The sequence below is a fragment of the Tachyglossus aculeatus genome, chromosome 3, assembly GCF_015852505.1.
Source record: "Tachyglossus aculeatus isolate mTacAcu1 chromosome 3, mTacAcu1.pri, whole genome shotgun sequence".
Lineage (NCBI taxonomy): Eukaryota > Metazoa > Chordata > Mammalia > Monotremata > Tachyglossidae > Tachyglossus > Tachyglossus aculeatus.
Genome location: NC_052068.1, coordinates 77,611,750 through 77,629,827, shown reverse-complemented (window position 1 = coordinate 77,629,827; position 18,078 = coordinate 77,611,750).

Sequence of the window (18,078 nt, the reverse complement as noted above, 5' to 3'; positions counted from 1 at the left end):
AAGCCCATGCTCTTTCCACTGAGCCACGCTGCTTCTCTTTATTTCTTCTCTTTATTTCTCTTTATTCTTTTTATTGAGCACTTACCGGGTGCAGAGCTCCATACTAAGCACTTGGGAGAGTATGGTATAATAATAATAATACTGATGATGGCATTTGTTAAGCACTTACTATGCGCAAAGCACTGTTCTAAGCACTGGGGAGGAAATAAGGTGATCACATTGTCCCACGTGGGGCTCACAGTCATAATTCCCATTTTACAGATGAGGAAACTGAGGCTCAGAGAAGTTAAGTGATTTGCCCCAGGCCACACAGCAGACGTGGAGGAGCCAGGATTAGAACCCATGACCTCTGACTCCCAAGCCCATGCTCTTTCCACTGAGCCACACTGCTTCTCTAAGAGTTGATAGAAAAGTTCCCTGTCCACAATGAGCTTATGGTCTAGAGGAGGTTCTCAACTTACTACTGTTCCAAATTGACTCTTATGGTTCTCTATCTCTGTCTACCTCCATTTATACTGAGAGATGCTTGAGGCTCCCCCTCAGGAGCGTACCTGGAGAGTTCCCAGTACTCTACCAGTATCAGCTCTGGGAGGGAGAGTTAAGCAGAGGCATACCTATTCCTAGCTTGGGCAGTGGCTCTCCTACAAGTCAAAATTCACCTGTGCTGGGCAGCAGTGGCATGGGAGAGAGTCGAGGGTGGAGACTCAAGTTTACTGCACGGAAGGAGGCAATAGTAAACCACTTCCATACTTTTACCAATAAAACTCTATGGATAAACTACCAGAATGAGTGCAAATGGAGTTGGGGCATTCTGGGAGAAATATGTCCATGGAGTCGCTATGGGTCAGAAATGACTAGATAGCATATCATCATCAATCGTATTTATTGAGCACTTACTATGTGCAGAGCACTGTACTAAGCGCTTGGGAAGTACAAATTGGCAACATATAGAGACAGTCCCTACCCAACAGTGGGCTCACAGTCTAAAAGCATATGACAAGACAATGCTTGAGGGATGGAAACTGAATCTGATTTCACTCAATCACTCATTCAAACAAAGTTTTTGAGCACTTACTGTGTGCAAAGCACTGTATTATGCACTTAAGAAAGTACAATACAACAGTTACATTCCCTTCCCACAATGAGCTTATACCCCAATGCTGATCATATATATTCAGTCCTTAAAGATACCATAACTAGCCAATGGAATTTATTGAGCACCTACTGTGGACAGAGCTCTCTACTAAGAACTTGTGAAAGCACAACAGAAACACAAAGACAGGTTCCCTGCCTTCAAGGAGTTTACATATTAATAAGGCAAGCAACACACATTTGGAGAAAAACATGTAGATGTGGAGTTTACTCATTTCATTACGCTTTGGTGATACATTACTAGCTAGACCAGAAAAATCACAAGTGTTAGACTGTCACTGGTCAGTTGCACAACTATCTGCTGTATAACTGATACATGGCTTTTGATCATAAGCTTCTTGAAATCAGGGATCATGTCTACTAATTCTCCGGTATTCTCCCAAGTGCAAGCACAGTGTACTGCAAACAATAGGTGCTCAATTAATACTACTGATTGAATTTGCCCTCCTACAAAACACATTTTAGAGAGTCTCACAGGTGAAAAGGCAAGATAGACAAAAGAATGTTCCTTTCCTGCAGGAATCCCACAGCTTTAGAGATCCCAGATATCTGTCAGTCAACAATATTTACCGGGCAGCTGCTAAATGAATGAGTCAATCAGTCATATCTATTGAGTGCTTACTGTGTGCAGAATACTGCGCTAAGCACTTGGGAGAGTACAATATAACAGATTTGGTAGACACTCCCTGCCCACAACAAGCCAACAGTCTAGAGGGAGAGTCAGACATAAATATAAATAAATAAATTATGGATATTTACATTAATGCTGTGGGGCTGAGGGAGGGGTGAATAAAGGGAGCAAATCAGAGTGATACAGAAGGAAGTTGGAAGAGAGGAAATGAGAACTGTGTTGGGGAAGCCCTCCTGGAGAAGATGGGCTTTCAGTAAGACTTTAAAAGTGGTGAGAGTAATTGCTTGTCAGATATGAAGAGGGAGGGCATTCCAGGCCAGGGGCAGAATGTGGGTGACAGGTTGGCAGCGAGATAGACAAGATCGAAGTACATTGAGTAGGTTGGCATTAGAAGAGCCAAGTGTGAGGGCTGCGTTGTAATAGGAGAACAGCAGGTAAGGGGGAAGGGGGCAAGGTGATTGAGTGTTTTAAAACTGATGCTAAGGAATTTCTGTTTGATGCAGAGATGGAAATGAAGAGTGATTTACTAGGCATCTGTAGCCAGTTGTATACTACTGCTTCTGTTTAGTAAAAGTGCAGGTCTTTCAAATCAGGCCTGCTTCCGGGACAGAATTCTCCTGGAAGCATATGACAGAGCTGGACTAACTTGCCCAAATCTACAGTAATTGCAGGAGTTGGGAAATATCAGTACTTCCAGTCACAGAGCTTGGACTTCACAGTCACGTTTCACAATGCTCTATCAATCATGTTGCAACTCACAAAGTGCTTGAAAATTCCTCAGGTCCTAGTGAGAAATTGCACTTCTAATGGGTGGACAGTCAATCTGGAAAAGATACACTATCAGAACCATGAGTGGGATACTCTGGAAGTCTGGGCTAGAGACAGAAGGCCTGCTGTTCCACAGTCATTTCCCATTCCTGACACATGCTCTTGCCATTTGTCCACTAGTTCCGGCACACTAATAGGGACAAGATGCTCATCTGGACATCCCCAAAGCTGTGAATTTTAACTTTCATTTCATTTCCTGGTGTGCACATTTTCCCTCCCTCTCCCAGTTACCCCCCAAAACAATGCTGAATTTGGAAGGTTTAAAGGGAGAATAGTAGATTAATAATCCAGGGCTTGATCATCAAAACAACTGAATTAAAATTTACATTTTAAGTCTCACCAGTTGGAAAATAAGAGTTGCTTTACTTATTTTTTATGGTATTTGTTAAATGCTATGTACCAGGCACTGTTCTGAGTGCTGGAGTAGATACAAAGTAATCAGGTTGGACACAGTCCCTGTCCCACATGGGGCTCACAGTCTTGATCCCCATTTTTCAAGTGAGATAACTGAGGCACAGAGAAGTGAAGTGGCTTGCCCAAAGTCACACAGCAGACAAGTGGCAAAGCTCAGATTAGAACTCAGTTCCTTCTGACTCCCAGGCACATATTCTATCCACTAGGACGCACTGCTTCTCAACCTGTTTGTGGACAGGGAACATGTTTATCAACTCTGTTGTATTGTTCTTTCCCAAACGTTTAGTTCAGTACTCTGCAAACAGTAAACACTCAATAAGTACCACTGATTAATTGATTACTAAAGCTGTATGAATACCTAGTCTTGGTAGGTGAGGGAATCTGGATACCACAAACATTTGGGAAATACCCAATGTTGTTTTTTATATGCATATATATGGTATCCATTAAGTGCTTACTATGTACAAAGTACTGGGGTGGACACAAGCTAATTGGTATGGACACAGTTCAGTGTCCCACATGGAGTTCACAGTCTTAATCCCTAGGTTACATATTAGGTAACGGAGGCCTAGGGAGGTGAAGTGACTTTCCCAAGGTCACAAAGCCCGTTGTTGGGTAGGGACCATCTCTGTATGTTGCCGATTTGTTCTTCCCAAGTGCTTAGTACAGTGCTCTGAACACAATAGGCACTCAATAAATATGATTGAATGAATGAATGAATGAACTGACAGAACTGAGATTAGAACACAGGTCCTTCTGACTCCAGGCCCATGTTCTATCCACTAGACCCCCTGGCATGTCTTAAATATCTGGTAAGAGATCAGCCTAACCTAGGCACTTAGTACAATTCAGCACATAGTAAACATTGAACATAATACTATCATCATTATTAATAATAATGTTGGGATTTGTTAAGCGTTTACTATGTGCCAAGCACTGATCTATTACTTACCGAACAGAAACCCCAGGAAGGGTCCATTATCCTTCTCTGTTTTCATGTCCCCTGCATCCAGAGTGCCCTCCCCCGTAGGCCACCCTCACTGGTCCTCAGAGCCTGGTGAGAGTCTAAGCCCACAGGGGAGCTCATTATGGGTAGGGAATGTGCCTGTTTATTGTTATATTGTACTCTCCCAAGGTTTTAGTACAGTGCACTGCACACAGTAAGCACTCAAATATAACTGAATGGATGTGCTCCTCTCCCCATGCTTCCCTGGAACACCTCCCCAGTTCCCACCCTGGGGGCATCAGCAAGAAGAAATGAGAGTAGGGAGGGAGGCAACAAGTGGGCCACCATTCTCTCTTTCACCCACCGTGGGTCTAGGGGTGGGGTCTCACTGCATCTAGTCCCCTGCACCCCCTCACTAGCCCCCAGCCCTCCACCAGGAGCCCCGTTCCTCCCCTCCGCTGGCAGCCAAGAGACAACAAGGGCTGGAGGCAGGTGTGAGCACTATTGTCCCTCATTCATTCATTCATATTTATTGAGTACTTACTGTGTGCAAAGCACCGTACTAAGTGCTTGGGAGAGTACAATATAACATCAGACACATTCTCAGCCCATAATGAGTTCCCCAGCCCAAGGATGTCTCTCTCCACCAGCCTCTTCATTCCCACAATTTTCATAACCAGAATGCCCATTCCACAAATTTTCTTATACCGGAGCCAAGTTCCAGCTCTGGAAATACCCCTTTCTGCTTGGGGCTTCCAGTACATATATGAATGAGTTAGCCCCATTCAGCTCACTGGCGGGAGTTCTACCCAGGCAGGCCCATTAGGCTGGAGAACAAGCCCAGAGGCTGGAGAACAAGCTAGTCTGGGTTGGAAAGTCATAATCTTGTGGTGTAATAAAAATAGAAAGCACAGCTTACAAACTGACTGGACTTCTCCACACACTTAATAATAATAATAATAATAATAATAGCATTTATTAAGCGCTTACTATGTGCAAAACACTGTTCTAAGTGCTGGGGAGTTTACAAGGTGATCAAGTTGTCCTACGTGGGGCTCACAGTCTTAATCCCCATTTTACAGATGAGGGAAGTGAGGCACAGAGAAGTTAAGTGACTTGCCCAAAGTCACACAGCTGACAAATGGCGAAGCCTGGATTTGAACCGATGACCTCTGACTCCAAAGCCCGGGCTCTTTCCACTGAGCTACACTGCTTCCTAATAGATCATTTCTATGGGACTGACCAGATAGGCTAGACTAGGAAAAATTCTAGTGGGCTGTGGGCTTAAATTTACTGAATTTATTCACCGAATGGCACGATCCTATCCCAGTCTCTCTCATCCAGCTCCATGTGCTGGAAATCTAGGTCATGTAACAGGCCAAAGATTAGGCATGCAATGCTTTTATTTCTCAGACATGCCCCATAAATTCAGGTTAGCCAGAATACCGTTCCTGAGAAATAATGCACTGCATACCCCATAAACCCCAGAGAGGAATGGACAAACTCAGAACTTAGAGAGGTAAATATCCAAAACAGTTTGGGCTGTGCATTCTATTCTTGAAGGGCAACTACAGGCCAGGAAGAAGAAAAGTTTAATTTCCTGTAATTTTATAAACTTGGGCAGGAATTCTGGTAATCGTGTTGGCTAATAAAATCATTGTAGATCAGAGAGGTAAAAAATGAAATCTTAGACTCCATTCTCCAATCTGCTCGCTTCAAACACTTGGAGTACTCAAAGTTCAGGAAAATTGCTGGGATATTACCTAATCCAGGTAGTTACACCGAGGAGGCAAGCATTTTCCTGCATCCCTGCCTGGGGAGCTGTAAGAAGTTGCAGCTCTCAAAAAAGTGTGGGACTTAATTCACTTCCAGTCGACAGGCAGGACAGGAGCTTGCTGGACTTTACTTCTCCATAAACTCATTAAATTCTATACACATGAAGGGAGGTCCAAGTTGCAATTGATACCAGTTGACATCACGCAGCTCCACTACTTGCCTGCTTTGTGACCTTGGTCAAAGTCACTTAACTCTTCTGTGCCTCCGTTTCCTCATCCATAAAAAGGGGGGGGAGGGGGGTTCTCCCTCCCTTCTTAGACTGTAAGTCCCATGTGGATCATCTTTAATCTTGGATCTACCCCAGCACTTAGTACAATGCTTGGCACATTATGTTTAACAAATACTCACAAGCAGTTAAATGACATGGGTTGCTCACCAATTGTGGATCCAATCACGATAATAATAATGATGATGATAATAATAATGATAATAAATGTGTTACTTTTTAAACACTTGCTATATTACTAACACTGGGGTACATACGATATGATCAGATCAGGCACAGCCCCTGAACATCATTTAAGGTTTCTCCCTAGTTTTTCTTGGAAATAAAAACATAATTAACCCAATATTTCCAAGAGTCTGGCTTTATTCATTTAGCCCCCTGTACTTTTTACAATTTAAATTTACAGCATTAAAGAATTTCAATTTCTAATTTACTTTCACACATTTATCAGTATATGAGGAGGTGAGGGAAGAATAAAATTAGTGTTCCTTCTTTCATATGTAGAATTTGCAAAAAAAAAATCACTTCATAGAGGGGAAAGACCTTTGAACAGTATTATAGATTCTTACTGATAAGCATCTTACATCCTGCATTCTTGTTTCACATGGACAAACCAGGAATGTTTTATGGGAGTTTAAATGAACAAATAGATACTGCATTTGGACAGAATTATTGTTAGCCCTCCTTGCTCCAGTAAATAACTAAGTTCCTTAGCACTTGATAAAAATCTAAGATAACTTTTTGCAAAACACAAAAACAGCATAACTTAGAACTACTTCTAAGAGCTGATTGATGTACCCAAGTTCCTGTGAGGTTCTGGTGGTGGGGGCAGAGGTGCAGAATATCTTAAGTTTTCATGGAAATGAGAAAATAGATTCCTTGGGGAAAAAAATCTCCTACCCACACTGCCAAGTATTCTTGTAATTCTCAACTTGTGTCCAATGAAAGGTTTCAAGCCCACTGAACAGTATCATTTCTCCCAAACAAGAGCATTAGTAAGGCACTACAGTGGAAAAATAGGCTGTTGTCATAGTAAATTTAGTAATCATGCTAAATAATTCTGCCTTCTACTTGGGATCCAGCCAACTAGCACAGCCTGTAACTATATTAATGTTTGTAACACCAATATACTTTAAATAAGCTCATTTTGGCTGGGTCTAAGAAGTTCAGTTGTGACTTTAGCTGAATAGGTGTAAAACTCAGGGGGAGGGAGGGTGTCCTGTTTTGCAGAAAGGAAAGGGTTTCACCAGGGTGATTCAGTTTGGCAACCTCCTATGGCCAGCAATCCAGGGCAACCACTCATCTCTTGGATCTTCCCACTGGAAATGCAGCCTAAGTCTGTGTGTTCAAAAAAAGGAACGTTCTGTCAGTTCAGTTGCTTCCCATTTGCAGCTTTTGATCAGATTGTTACAACTGAAATAATTCTTTAAAGGTTAGCTGGATCCTATTTGTTGGGCACCCTGAAAGGAGGCAGAGGGCTCACTCAGAATCCAAGGAGGCAGAATGCAGTTGGTGTGGTTTCCCTTTCCTCTCAACTTGGAATAATCCACCAAATTGGAGAGCAGAATGGCCCTGGGAGGGGATCAGGGCCCATAGGCTACTCTTTCAGGAGGCATCAGTCAGTGAATCTTATTTATTGAGTGCTTACTGTGTGCAGAGCACTGTACTAAGCACGTGGGAGAGTACAATCTAACAGATAATAGAAACATTTACTGTCCACAATGAGCTTAGTCAAACTTGTATCTACCCCAGCACTTAGAGCAGTGCTTGACACATAGTAAATGCTAAACAAATATTATAATAATAGTAGTAATAATAATGACATATATTAGATCCAGGCAGAAGCAAGAACAAATGGGATTTTAAATTGGTCCTGAATTCCTTAGTCTTAGCTTTGTATTTTTTTTTCTCCTCAGCTTCTCCCTCGGGTCCATTTCAGGCTGAGGGACTGGCACGGCTACATGAATTTCCAGTGGCCCTGGCCTTCAGAGAGTCCTCTCAGCCCCCACCCCCGAGCATGAGGGCTGCCTTGACAAAGGTCCACAGTCTAAATCCCAGCTCCACCACTTGTCTGTTGTGTGACCTTGGGCAAATCACTTCACTTCTCTGGGCCTCTGATATCTCATCTATAAAATGGGGATTGAGGCTGTGAGCCCCACATGGGACAGGGACTGTGTCCAACCCAATTTTTTTGTATCCACCCCTGTGCTTAGTATAGTACCTGGCACATAATAAGCACTTAATAAATACCACAATTATTATTCTCTGTGCCTGTTACCTCAGCTATAAAAGTAGGGATTAAGATTGTGATCCCCATGTGGGACAAGGACTTTGTCCAATCCACTTTGCTTGTACCCACCCCAGTGTATAGAACAATACCTGGAACACAGTATAAGTGCTTAACAAATACCACAGTTGTCATTATCTAAATCCAGCCAAATCTAGCCAAATCCAATGGCTCATACTCTATCTTAATCCTCCTCGACCTCTCAGCTGTCTTCGACACTGTGGACCACCCCCTTCTCCTCAACACGCTATCCAACCTTGGCTTCGCAGACTCCGTCCTCTCCTGGTTCTCCTCTTAACTCTCCAGTCGTTCATTCTCAGTCTCTTCTGCAGGCTCCTCCTCCCCCTCCCATCCCCTTACTGTGGGGGTTCCTCAAGGTTCAGTTCTTGGTCCCCTTCTGTTCTCGATCTACACTCACTCCCTTGGTGACCTCATTCGCTCCCACGGCTTCAACTATCATCTCTATGCCCAAATCTACATCTCTGCCCCTGCTCTCTCCCCCTCCCTCCAGGCTCGCATCCCCTCCTGCCTTCAGGACATCTCCATCTCGATGTCTGCCTGCCACCTAAAACTCAACATGTCCAAGACTGAACTCCTTGTCTTCCCTCCCAAATCCTGCCCTCTCCCTGACTTTCCCATCACCGTTGATGGCACTACCATCCTTCCCATCTCACAGGCCAGCAAACTTGGTGTCATCCTCAACTCTGCTCTCTCGTTCACCCCTCACATCCAAGCCGTCACCAAAACCTGCCGGTCTCAGCTCCGCAACATTGCCAAGATCCGCCCTTTCCTCTCCATCCAAACCGCTACCCTGCTCATTCAAGCTCTCATCCTATACCGTCTGGACTACTGTATCAGCCTCCTCTCCGATCTCCCATCCTCTTGTCTCTCCCCACTTCAATCCCTACTTCACGCCGCTGCCCGGATTGCCTTTGTCCAGCAATGCTCTGGGCATGTTACTCCCCTCCTCAAAAATCTCCAGTGGCTACCAATCAACCTACGCATCAGGCAGAAACTCCTCACCCTCAGCTTCAAGGCTCTCCATCACCTCGCCCCTTCCTACCTCTCCTCCCTTCTCTCCTTCTACAGCCCAGCCCACACCCTCTACTCCTCTGCTGCTAATCTCACTGTGCCTTGTTCTCACCTGTCCCGGCATCGACCCCCGGCTCACGTCATCCCCCTGGCCTGGAATGCCCTCCCTCCCCACATCCGCCAAGCTAGCTCTCTTCCTCCCTTCAAGGCCCTACTGAGAGCTCACCTCCTCCAGGAGGCCTTCCCAGACTGAGCCCCCTCCTTCCTCTCCCCCTCTTCCCCCTCTCCAGCCCCCCGTCTTACCTCCTTCCCTTCCCCACAGCACCTGTATATATGCATATGTTTGTATGCATTTATTACTCTATTTATTTTACTTGTACATATCTATTCAATTTATTTTATTTTGTTAATATGTTTTGTTTTGTTCTCTGTCTCCCCCTTCCAGACTGTGAGCCCACTGTTGGGTAGGGACCATCTCTATGTGTTGCCAACTTGTACTTCCCAAGCGCTTAGTACAGTGCTCTGCACACAGTAAGTGCTCAATAAATACGATTGATTGATTGATTGATCTAAGTAGGAGGGAGAACAGGTACTTATCCTGGGACTTGGCCTCTGCTCATTGATATTGTGCCTAAGTTAGTCAACTGGGCTATGTGGCTGCTTTGGTGTGTAAACTTACTATGAAGAAACTTGAGCAGGTATTGCCCATTTGCGAAGGATGGATGAATGTATTCTTCTCTGCTGTGACATTAGAAGATTTAGAGCCCGGACCTCCAGTCCGATAAGCCCCTTTCTCTGGCAACATAATTCCATTGCTACCCTGCTGTGTTCTGGTTGTTTTGTTGGTTTACCTTTCCCCACACCACACTCTCAGGCAGGGAACACTGTATAAATAAGCACCACAGTGTATTAAATGGCACTTAAAGCAATGAGAAAGACATTTGAACCTGCAGAACTTTCGGCTTTCCAACTTCGTAAATGTGATTCACATCCTTACCCACGTTCACGTTTCCTGCCTTACAGGCACTGGAAAGTTCTGGTTCCAATTTATAAGTGCAGAAGTCAGCCATGGGGTCAAGGGTTTATTCAGGTTCAGGTAGTGGTTGGTCAGAGAGCACGCGCCTGGGAGTCAGAAGGTCCTAATCCTTGTTCCACCACTTGTCTGCTGTGTGACTATGGGCAAATCACTTCTCTGGGCCTCAGTTACCTCATCTGTACAATGGGGATTGAGACTGTGAACCCCATTTGGGACAGGGACTGCATCCAACCCAGTTTGTTTGCATCCACCCCAGCACTTAGTACAGTGCCTGGCATATAGTAAGCACTTAAATATCATAATGATTATTATTATCCAAGATCAAACCGACTTAACAATCAGGACCAGAGCCCAACACAATGTGCTTTACTGGACCGCTATGTAAAAGCATTGTACTAGGTACAGAGCACTGTTGAGTGCTTGGAGCATACATCAATGCTCTCCCCACCAACAGACAGAGGAAGGCTGAGTCCTATGAACTGGCACTGGGCCTGACTCTCTTGGACAGTTTATGAATAGGGAAAGAGAAATCCAAGGATTCAGTGAAACTTGGAGATTGATCTGTTCACAGAGAGGCTGAACTGAAGACCTGGCTAGCAGCCTCCCAGCACATTTTTCAGTGACCATTCTTCCCTTATGCTTCGCAACCCTTCCCCAATGGAAACTAAAGTCATTAAGCATTTAGTATCTTAGATCTTTGTCTAGACCAAGCTCCAACTAGGAACTAGCCTGTATTGGAAAAATGACTTGGAGATCAAGGGGAGAATCAGTCAATGGTATCTCCAGACTGTAAGCTCCTGGCTAGCAGGGAATGAATCTACCAATTCTGTTGTATTGTACTCTTCCTACCACATAGTGCAGTGCTCTGCACACAGGAAGCACTCAATAAATACCAGTGATTGATTGATTTATTGATATTGCATACAGTAAGTGCTAAACATATAAGATTGATTGATTATTAAGTGCTTACTGTGTGCAGAGCACTGCATTAAGCACTTACTACTCTACCACATTTTTGGAAACACTTCAGAGTGCTTCACCACCAGTTTTAGGTACTATTTTCCAATAACCAGCAAGGAAAGCAAAGCAGTCACTGAGGCCAGTGCTTTATTTGCTCAAAGCCATTTTTTGCCTGCAAGGCAGGGTTGGGATTAGAACTGTGGCTGGTGGATTAGCTCAGCATGCTGTCTCCCCCTGCTCAAAGGGTAGATTGACAGAGGATATGCATTCATAAATAAGCACCTTTTATCCTCCACCTATTTGATCTTGGAATTTCGTTATATTTATTCAAGGCTCATTTCTATAGAAGCCACGCGATAGGCAAAGAAAAACCCCAAGTCTCACTAATGGTCAACAGTCCCATCAGGAGAACAAACACAGAGGCTAGGAATAATTTACTTATTTAGGAAAGGAATTATTTATTTACATTAACATCTGTCTCGCCCTCTGGACTGTGACCTCATTATGGGCAGGGAATGTGTCTGTTTATTATTATACTGAACTCTCCCTAGCACTTAGTATAGTGCTCTGTGCACAGTAAGTGCTCAATAAAGACCATTGACTGATGGAAAGATTGAGGAGGGAAGTCCCATCTGAGAGTGTGAGAGATAGGTAAAATGGCTGCAGGCTCCCCATCTCTGGAGCCCCAGGGGATGCAGAGTGACACCAGTCTCCCTCAAGCTGCATTTGTGGGGACAGAACTGGAGGAAGCCACTGTAACCACTGTGGGTATCAGATTAAGTCTGGCCCTGCCTAATGGCAAAGAGTCTGATAACTTTTTCTTCCAGAATAATGTAGGTCCACTACTTTACTTAAGCTGCAGTAGACACCACGTCACAGTGAGCTCCAGACAGAGCCGAGAAGCAGGGAACATCCAGATCCTGGGACTACAGAGTGTCTAGGTCACTGTCCAAATGTACCAGGACCTGCGGGGAACTGCAAGGCCTTCCCTTTCCACGAGCAGCCTCCCTCTGCCACCTGTCATTGAGGGAGCACAGATTCTGTTCCCTCTCTTTCTTCCTCTAACCCTCCATCCCAAAGATCCAGAGGCTAGAAACAGCTGGGATTGGGGAACACAGGGTGAGTGACTGTATTACCATCCAGGAGCACCAGGACCGGTGGTGTCCACTAATGCCCTCAATAAATACCATTACTACCATTACTGTTTTTTCCCTCCGTGTTCATCACCAGTTCTTTTTTTTAAATGGTATTTATTAATAATAATAATGGCATTTATTAAGCGCTTACTAAGTGCAAAGCACTGTTCTAAGCGCTGGGGAGGTTACAAGGTGATCAGGTTGCCCCACGGGGGGCTCACAGTCTTCATCCCCATTTTACAGATGAGGGAACTGAGGCACAGAGAAGTGAAGTGACTTGCCCAAAGTCACACAGCTGACAATTGGCAGGGCTGGGATATGAACCCATGACCTCTTACTCCAAAGCCCATGCTCTTTTCAACCACTGGAGGTTTTTGAAGATTCTACATGCCAGGCATTATACTACGTGCTGGGGTAGAGAGAAGCTAATCAGGTTGGACACAGTCCATATCCCACATGGGGCTCACAGTCGTAATCACCACTTTACAGATAAGGTAGTTGAGGAACAGAGATGTTAAATGATTTGCCCAAGGTCACACTGCAAACAAGTGGCAGAGTTAGGATTAGAAGTCAGGTCCTTCTCCTTCTGACTCCCAGGGTCATGCTGTATCCACTTCTTCTCAGTTTCCCCCCCACTTTAGATTTTGAGCTACCTACGAACCAGGAGCTGTCCATCTCAATATTCTTATATCTTTCCCCTGGCACTTAGCTCAATGCATAAGGGTCAAATGCAATGAATAAAAATAAATACATGGAGAGAGGAAGCTGGCAACCTGCCCCCACCAGCACCTAACAGCTCTTCTGAGCCCTGTTCTCTGGGAATAGTATTACCAAAGCATTTCACACTTCCCTCCACCAGTTTCAGAGCCAGGTCAGATAGAAGCTTGACAGGTAGAGAGAATCTTTCTTAAAAATACAAACCACGTCTCTGTTTTCTCTTCATTGGCTCATTAGATCTAACCTCTGAATCTTTCAATAATATTGTGCTGCTTTCTCAAGGTCCTAATGGTGATACTTTGTAAGGCAGGGGTGTCTCACAGGCCCAAGGCAGCCTAATTGATGGCTGAGTAGGGTCAACCTGATATTTTAAGCAAAATTTTAAGCAATTTTAAGTTTAATTTTTAACTTCACTAGTTAGAGCACATAAACTACCAGGCCAGTGGGGCCAAGTTGGAATTTAGATGTGCCTTGAATGTATGCACCAAGCAGTTCTTGAGACTATTTCAGTCTGTTAGGCATCAGCAAACTCTTTGAATTGATCAAAATTGGTCAATGATTAGCACTAGTCAATCAATCAATGGCATATATTGAGCACTTACTGATTTCAGATCCATGTACTAAGCATTTAGGAGAGTACAATACAACAGAATTGGCAGATAGATCCCCTGCCCTCAAGAAGGTTTCAGACTAGGAGACAGGCATTAAAACATAAGCATTGTGGGGTTGAGGGTGGGGTGAATTATCAAGAACTTAAAAGAAACAGGTCCAAGTGCATAGGAGATACAGGAGGAAGAAGAAGGGGAAATGAAGGCTTAGTTGAGGAAGGCCTCTTAAAGGAGATGATTGAATATGATTTTGAAGGTGGGGAGAGTGGTAGTCGAATGAAGGGGAGGGATTTCCAGGCCAGAGGAAGAACATGGGCAAGGGGTCAGCAGTGACATACAAGAGATTGAGGTACAATGAGCAGGTTGGTGCTAGAGGATCAAAATGTGCAAGTTGAGTTGTAGTAGGAGATCAGCAAGGTACAGTAGGAGGGGGAGAGCTGATTCAGTGCTTTAAAGTCAAAGGCAAGGTGTTTGTTCAATGAAGCTGATGGAAAGGAGTTTGTTCAGCGCAGAGGTGGATAGACAACCACTGGAGGTTCTTGAAGAGAGGAGAGACATGGACTGAATGGTTTTTCATAAAAATGATCCGTGCAGCAGAGTGAAGTAGGGACTGAAGAGGGGAGAGACAGGAGGTAGGGAGGTTAGCAAGTAGACAACCAATAAATCAAAGGTATTTATTGAGTGCAAAGTGCACAGCACTGTACTAAAGGCTTGGGAGAGTACAACAGATTTGGCAGACACATTAAGAAGCCGGATTGGACAGGGTCAAGGAGAGAATTGGAGGAGAAGAATTGGAGACAGCGGGTGTAGACAACTCACTCAAGGAGTTTGGAGATGGGGCGATAACTGGAAGAAGCCATGGAGTCAAGGGACTATTTTTCTTAGAATAGGGGATACATGAAGTTTGTAACTATCCACTTTTGTACTAATAAACCTGCTTAGATCATTTAAAAATTTTTATTATTGATTTTTTAAAATACATATTTTTGAACAGCTACAAGGGTATACTTCACCACTGTCATTCATTAAATTAAGGATAAGGCACAGATAGATATGGGTTTCTGGTCATGTGGCCCACTTTTAAAAATATTTGGACACCCTTGTTATAAGGAGTCTATGATGAGTGAATTTGCCCTCAGGCAATCTGCTGGATACACTTGGCATCGTTTCTCACTCTTAGCACTCACAGTCACTGATAAGCATTTGGGATGGGGAAGAGACCACCAGGCAAAGGGATGCTCGTCCAAGGTTATTCCAGTTTCTCTTTTTTCCAAGTTAGCATCCTCAAGGAGTCATCCACAATCATGACCAATGACTGGGGTCATGCTTAATAATGCAGGGTCAGGCAGAACATTACTTTAAAGTGTTAGCCTAATATGAAATGTGTTAAGAGACCACCAACTCTGTCAGCTGACAGGACAAGATGCCATCTCCCAGAAAGAGGAGAATACCATTGATTTTAGCCAGATGTCCCCAGAGAAGTAATAGTTTGTAATCCATGTCGGAAAATGTTAGACCTAGTGTAAACCAAAGTGTCAACCTTGTCAACGGTGCTCTCCAAAACAGTGCATTTGTGTGAATACAATAAACTCCTGGTTATCCTCAAGCTGATAGGTGCTTCGGTTCAAAATTGTCTCCCTTCACCAGACTGACCGTTCCCTAGGACACTTTTGTCTCAAACTCAGTGCACGTTCAGAATAATTTTCCTTACTATCCAGCTAAGGTGGATCTGGTGGCTCCCTTAAAGTAAGGAGAAAACCCAACACTGCAACAGCACAGCCACGGGATCGGGTGTGTGTGTGCGTGTGTGTGTGAGATGTGTGTGTGTGGCTCATAATTCTAAGATGGAGGAAGAACAGGTATTTAATCCCCATTTTACAGATGAGGAAACTGAGCCCCAAAGAAGTTAAGTGTCTTGTCCAAGGTCACAGAAGGCAAATGACAGAGCCGGGATTAAAACTCAGATCCTCTGACCCCCAGGCCTGTGCTCTTCCCACTAGTGCACTCTGCTTCTCTTATTCCTTGATCAATTATTTCTATTATTGTAACATAGGAGTAATATATTGTAAACAAATATACCAGAAATAAAATATTACCCAATGTTGTTCAGTGACATCCAATAATAATGTCTATCAACTCTGTTGCATTGTACTCTCCCAAGTGCTTAGTGCAGTGCTCTGCCCATAGGAAGTGCACAATAAATACCATCAATTGATTGATAATAACTGTAATATTTGTTAAGCTCTTAGTATGTGCCAAGAATTGTACTATGTGCCACAGCAGATATAACAAAATCAAATCAGATGCAGTCCCTGTTCCACAAGGGGCTCACAATCTAAGTGGAAAGAGAATAGATATTTAACCCCCAGCATGGCTCAGTGGAAAGAGCACGGGCTTTGGAGTCAGAGGTCATGGGTTCAAATCCCTGCTCTGCCAATTGTCAGCTGTGTGACTTTGGGCAAGTCACTTAACTTCTCTGTGCCTCAGTTACCTCATCTGTAAAATGGGGATTAAAACTGTGAGCCCCCTTAGAACAACCTGATCACCTTGTAACCTCTCCGTGCTTAGAACAGTGCTTTGCACAGAGTAAGCGCTTAATAAATGCCATTATTATTATTATAAGGGAATCGAAGCACAGAGAAGTTAAGTGATTTGCCTAAAGTCACACAGCAGGAAAGTGGTAGAACCCGGGGTTAGAACTCAGGTCTCCTGATTCCCCATCTTGTGCTTTTTCCACTAGACCGTGTTGCTTATGTACCAGGAATAGTACTCCTACTGCCCAGAGTTGGGGGTCTCAGTAGGTACAGGTTCTCCCTTGAATCTGTCAGAGGTGCTGCAAGAAATATCTAGGGCAACTTTTCTTTAAACCTCTCCTTTTGGTAGCAAGCAGCACAGTTCCGAATAGACTTTTCCACACCCAGGATACTGCTACATTCAATAAAACTGGGCCACATGTTTAGTTATGGTATCTAAAAAGCACTTTCTTATAGTACTTATTAAGCACTTATTATGAGCCAAGCATTGTGCTAAGTGCTGGAGTAGGTACAAGGTAATTATTTCCCTGCCCCAGGTAGGACTCACAATGTAGGAGGGAGGGAGAGTAGGTATAGTCTTCCCCACTCTAGAAATCAGGAAGATTAAGTGCCTAGTACAGTGCACTGTACACCATAAGCACTCAATAAATAAGATGGATTGATTGATTGATTGATTGCCCTGCCAAACCCTGTCCTCTCCCTGACTTTCCCGTCACTCTTGGCTTCAAGGCTCTCCATAACTTCACCCCCTCCTACCTTACCTCCCTTCTTTCCTTCTACAGCCCAGCCCGCACCCTCCACTCCTCTGCCACTAACCTCCTCACCGTGCCTCATTCTTGCCAGTCCCGCCATCGACCCCCGACCCACGTCCTTCCCTTGGCCTGGAATGCCCTCCCTCCAGACATCTGCCCAAACTAACTCTCTTCCTCCCTTCAAAGCCCTACTGAGAGCTCACCTCCTCCAGAAGGCCTTCCCAGACTGAGCCCCCTTTTTTCTCTCCTCCTCCCCATCACCCTCCCTCCCTCCGCCCTTCCCCTCCCCACAGCACTTGTATATATTTGTACATATTTTTATTTTACTTGTACATATTTACTACTCTATTTTATTAATGATGGGCATATAGCTATAATTCTACTTATTCTGACGGCTTTGACACCTGTCTACTTCTTTTGTTTTGTCATGTGTCTCTGCTTTCTAGACAGTCAGCCCGTAGTTGGGTAGGGACCGTCTCTATATGTTGCCGACTTGTACTTTCCAAGCACTTAGTACAATGCTCTGCACACAGTGTCTATAAATGATTGAATGAATTAAAGTGGCAAAGCTGGGACTAGAACCCAGGTCTTTTAATTCCAAGTCCCTTGCTTCCTTCCACATATTTCTCTAAGATTTAGGGCTACATTCCATAGCCCCAGCTGATGGTCCCCATCACTCCCAACACTCCTGCTATCACCATCATAAAGATGCTTTTCAGAGCTAGAGTGGGACAAGGCTCTATCTCTCTAGATTGTAAGCTCCTTGTGGGCATGGAACTCAGCCACTTGTCTGTTTTGTGACCTTGGGCAAGTCACTACACTTCTGTGCATCTCAGTTACCTCATCTGGAAAATGGTGATTGAGAATGTTAACCCCACAAGGGACAGGGACTGTGTCCAACTCGATTTACTTGAATTTACCTCAGTGCTTAATACAGTGCCTGGCCCACAGTAAGCACTTAAATACCATAATTATTATTATTT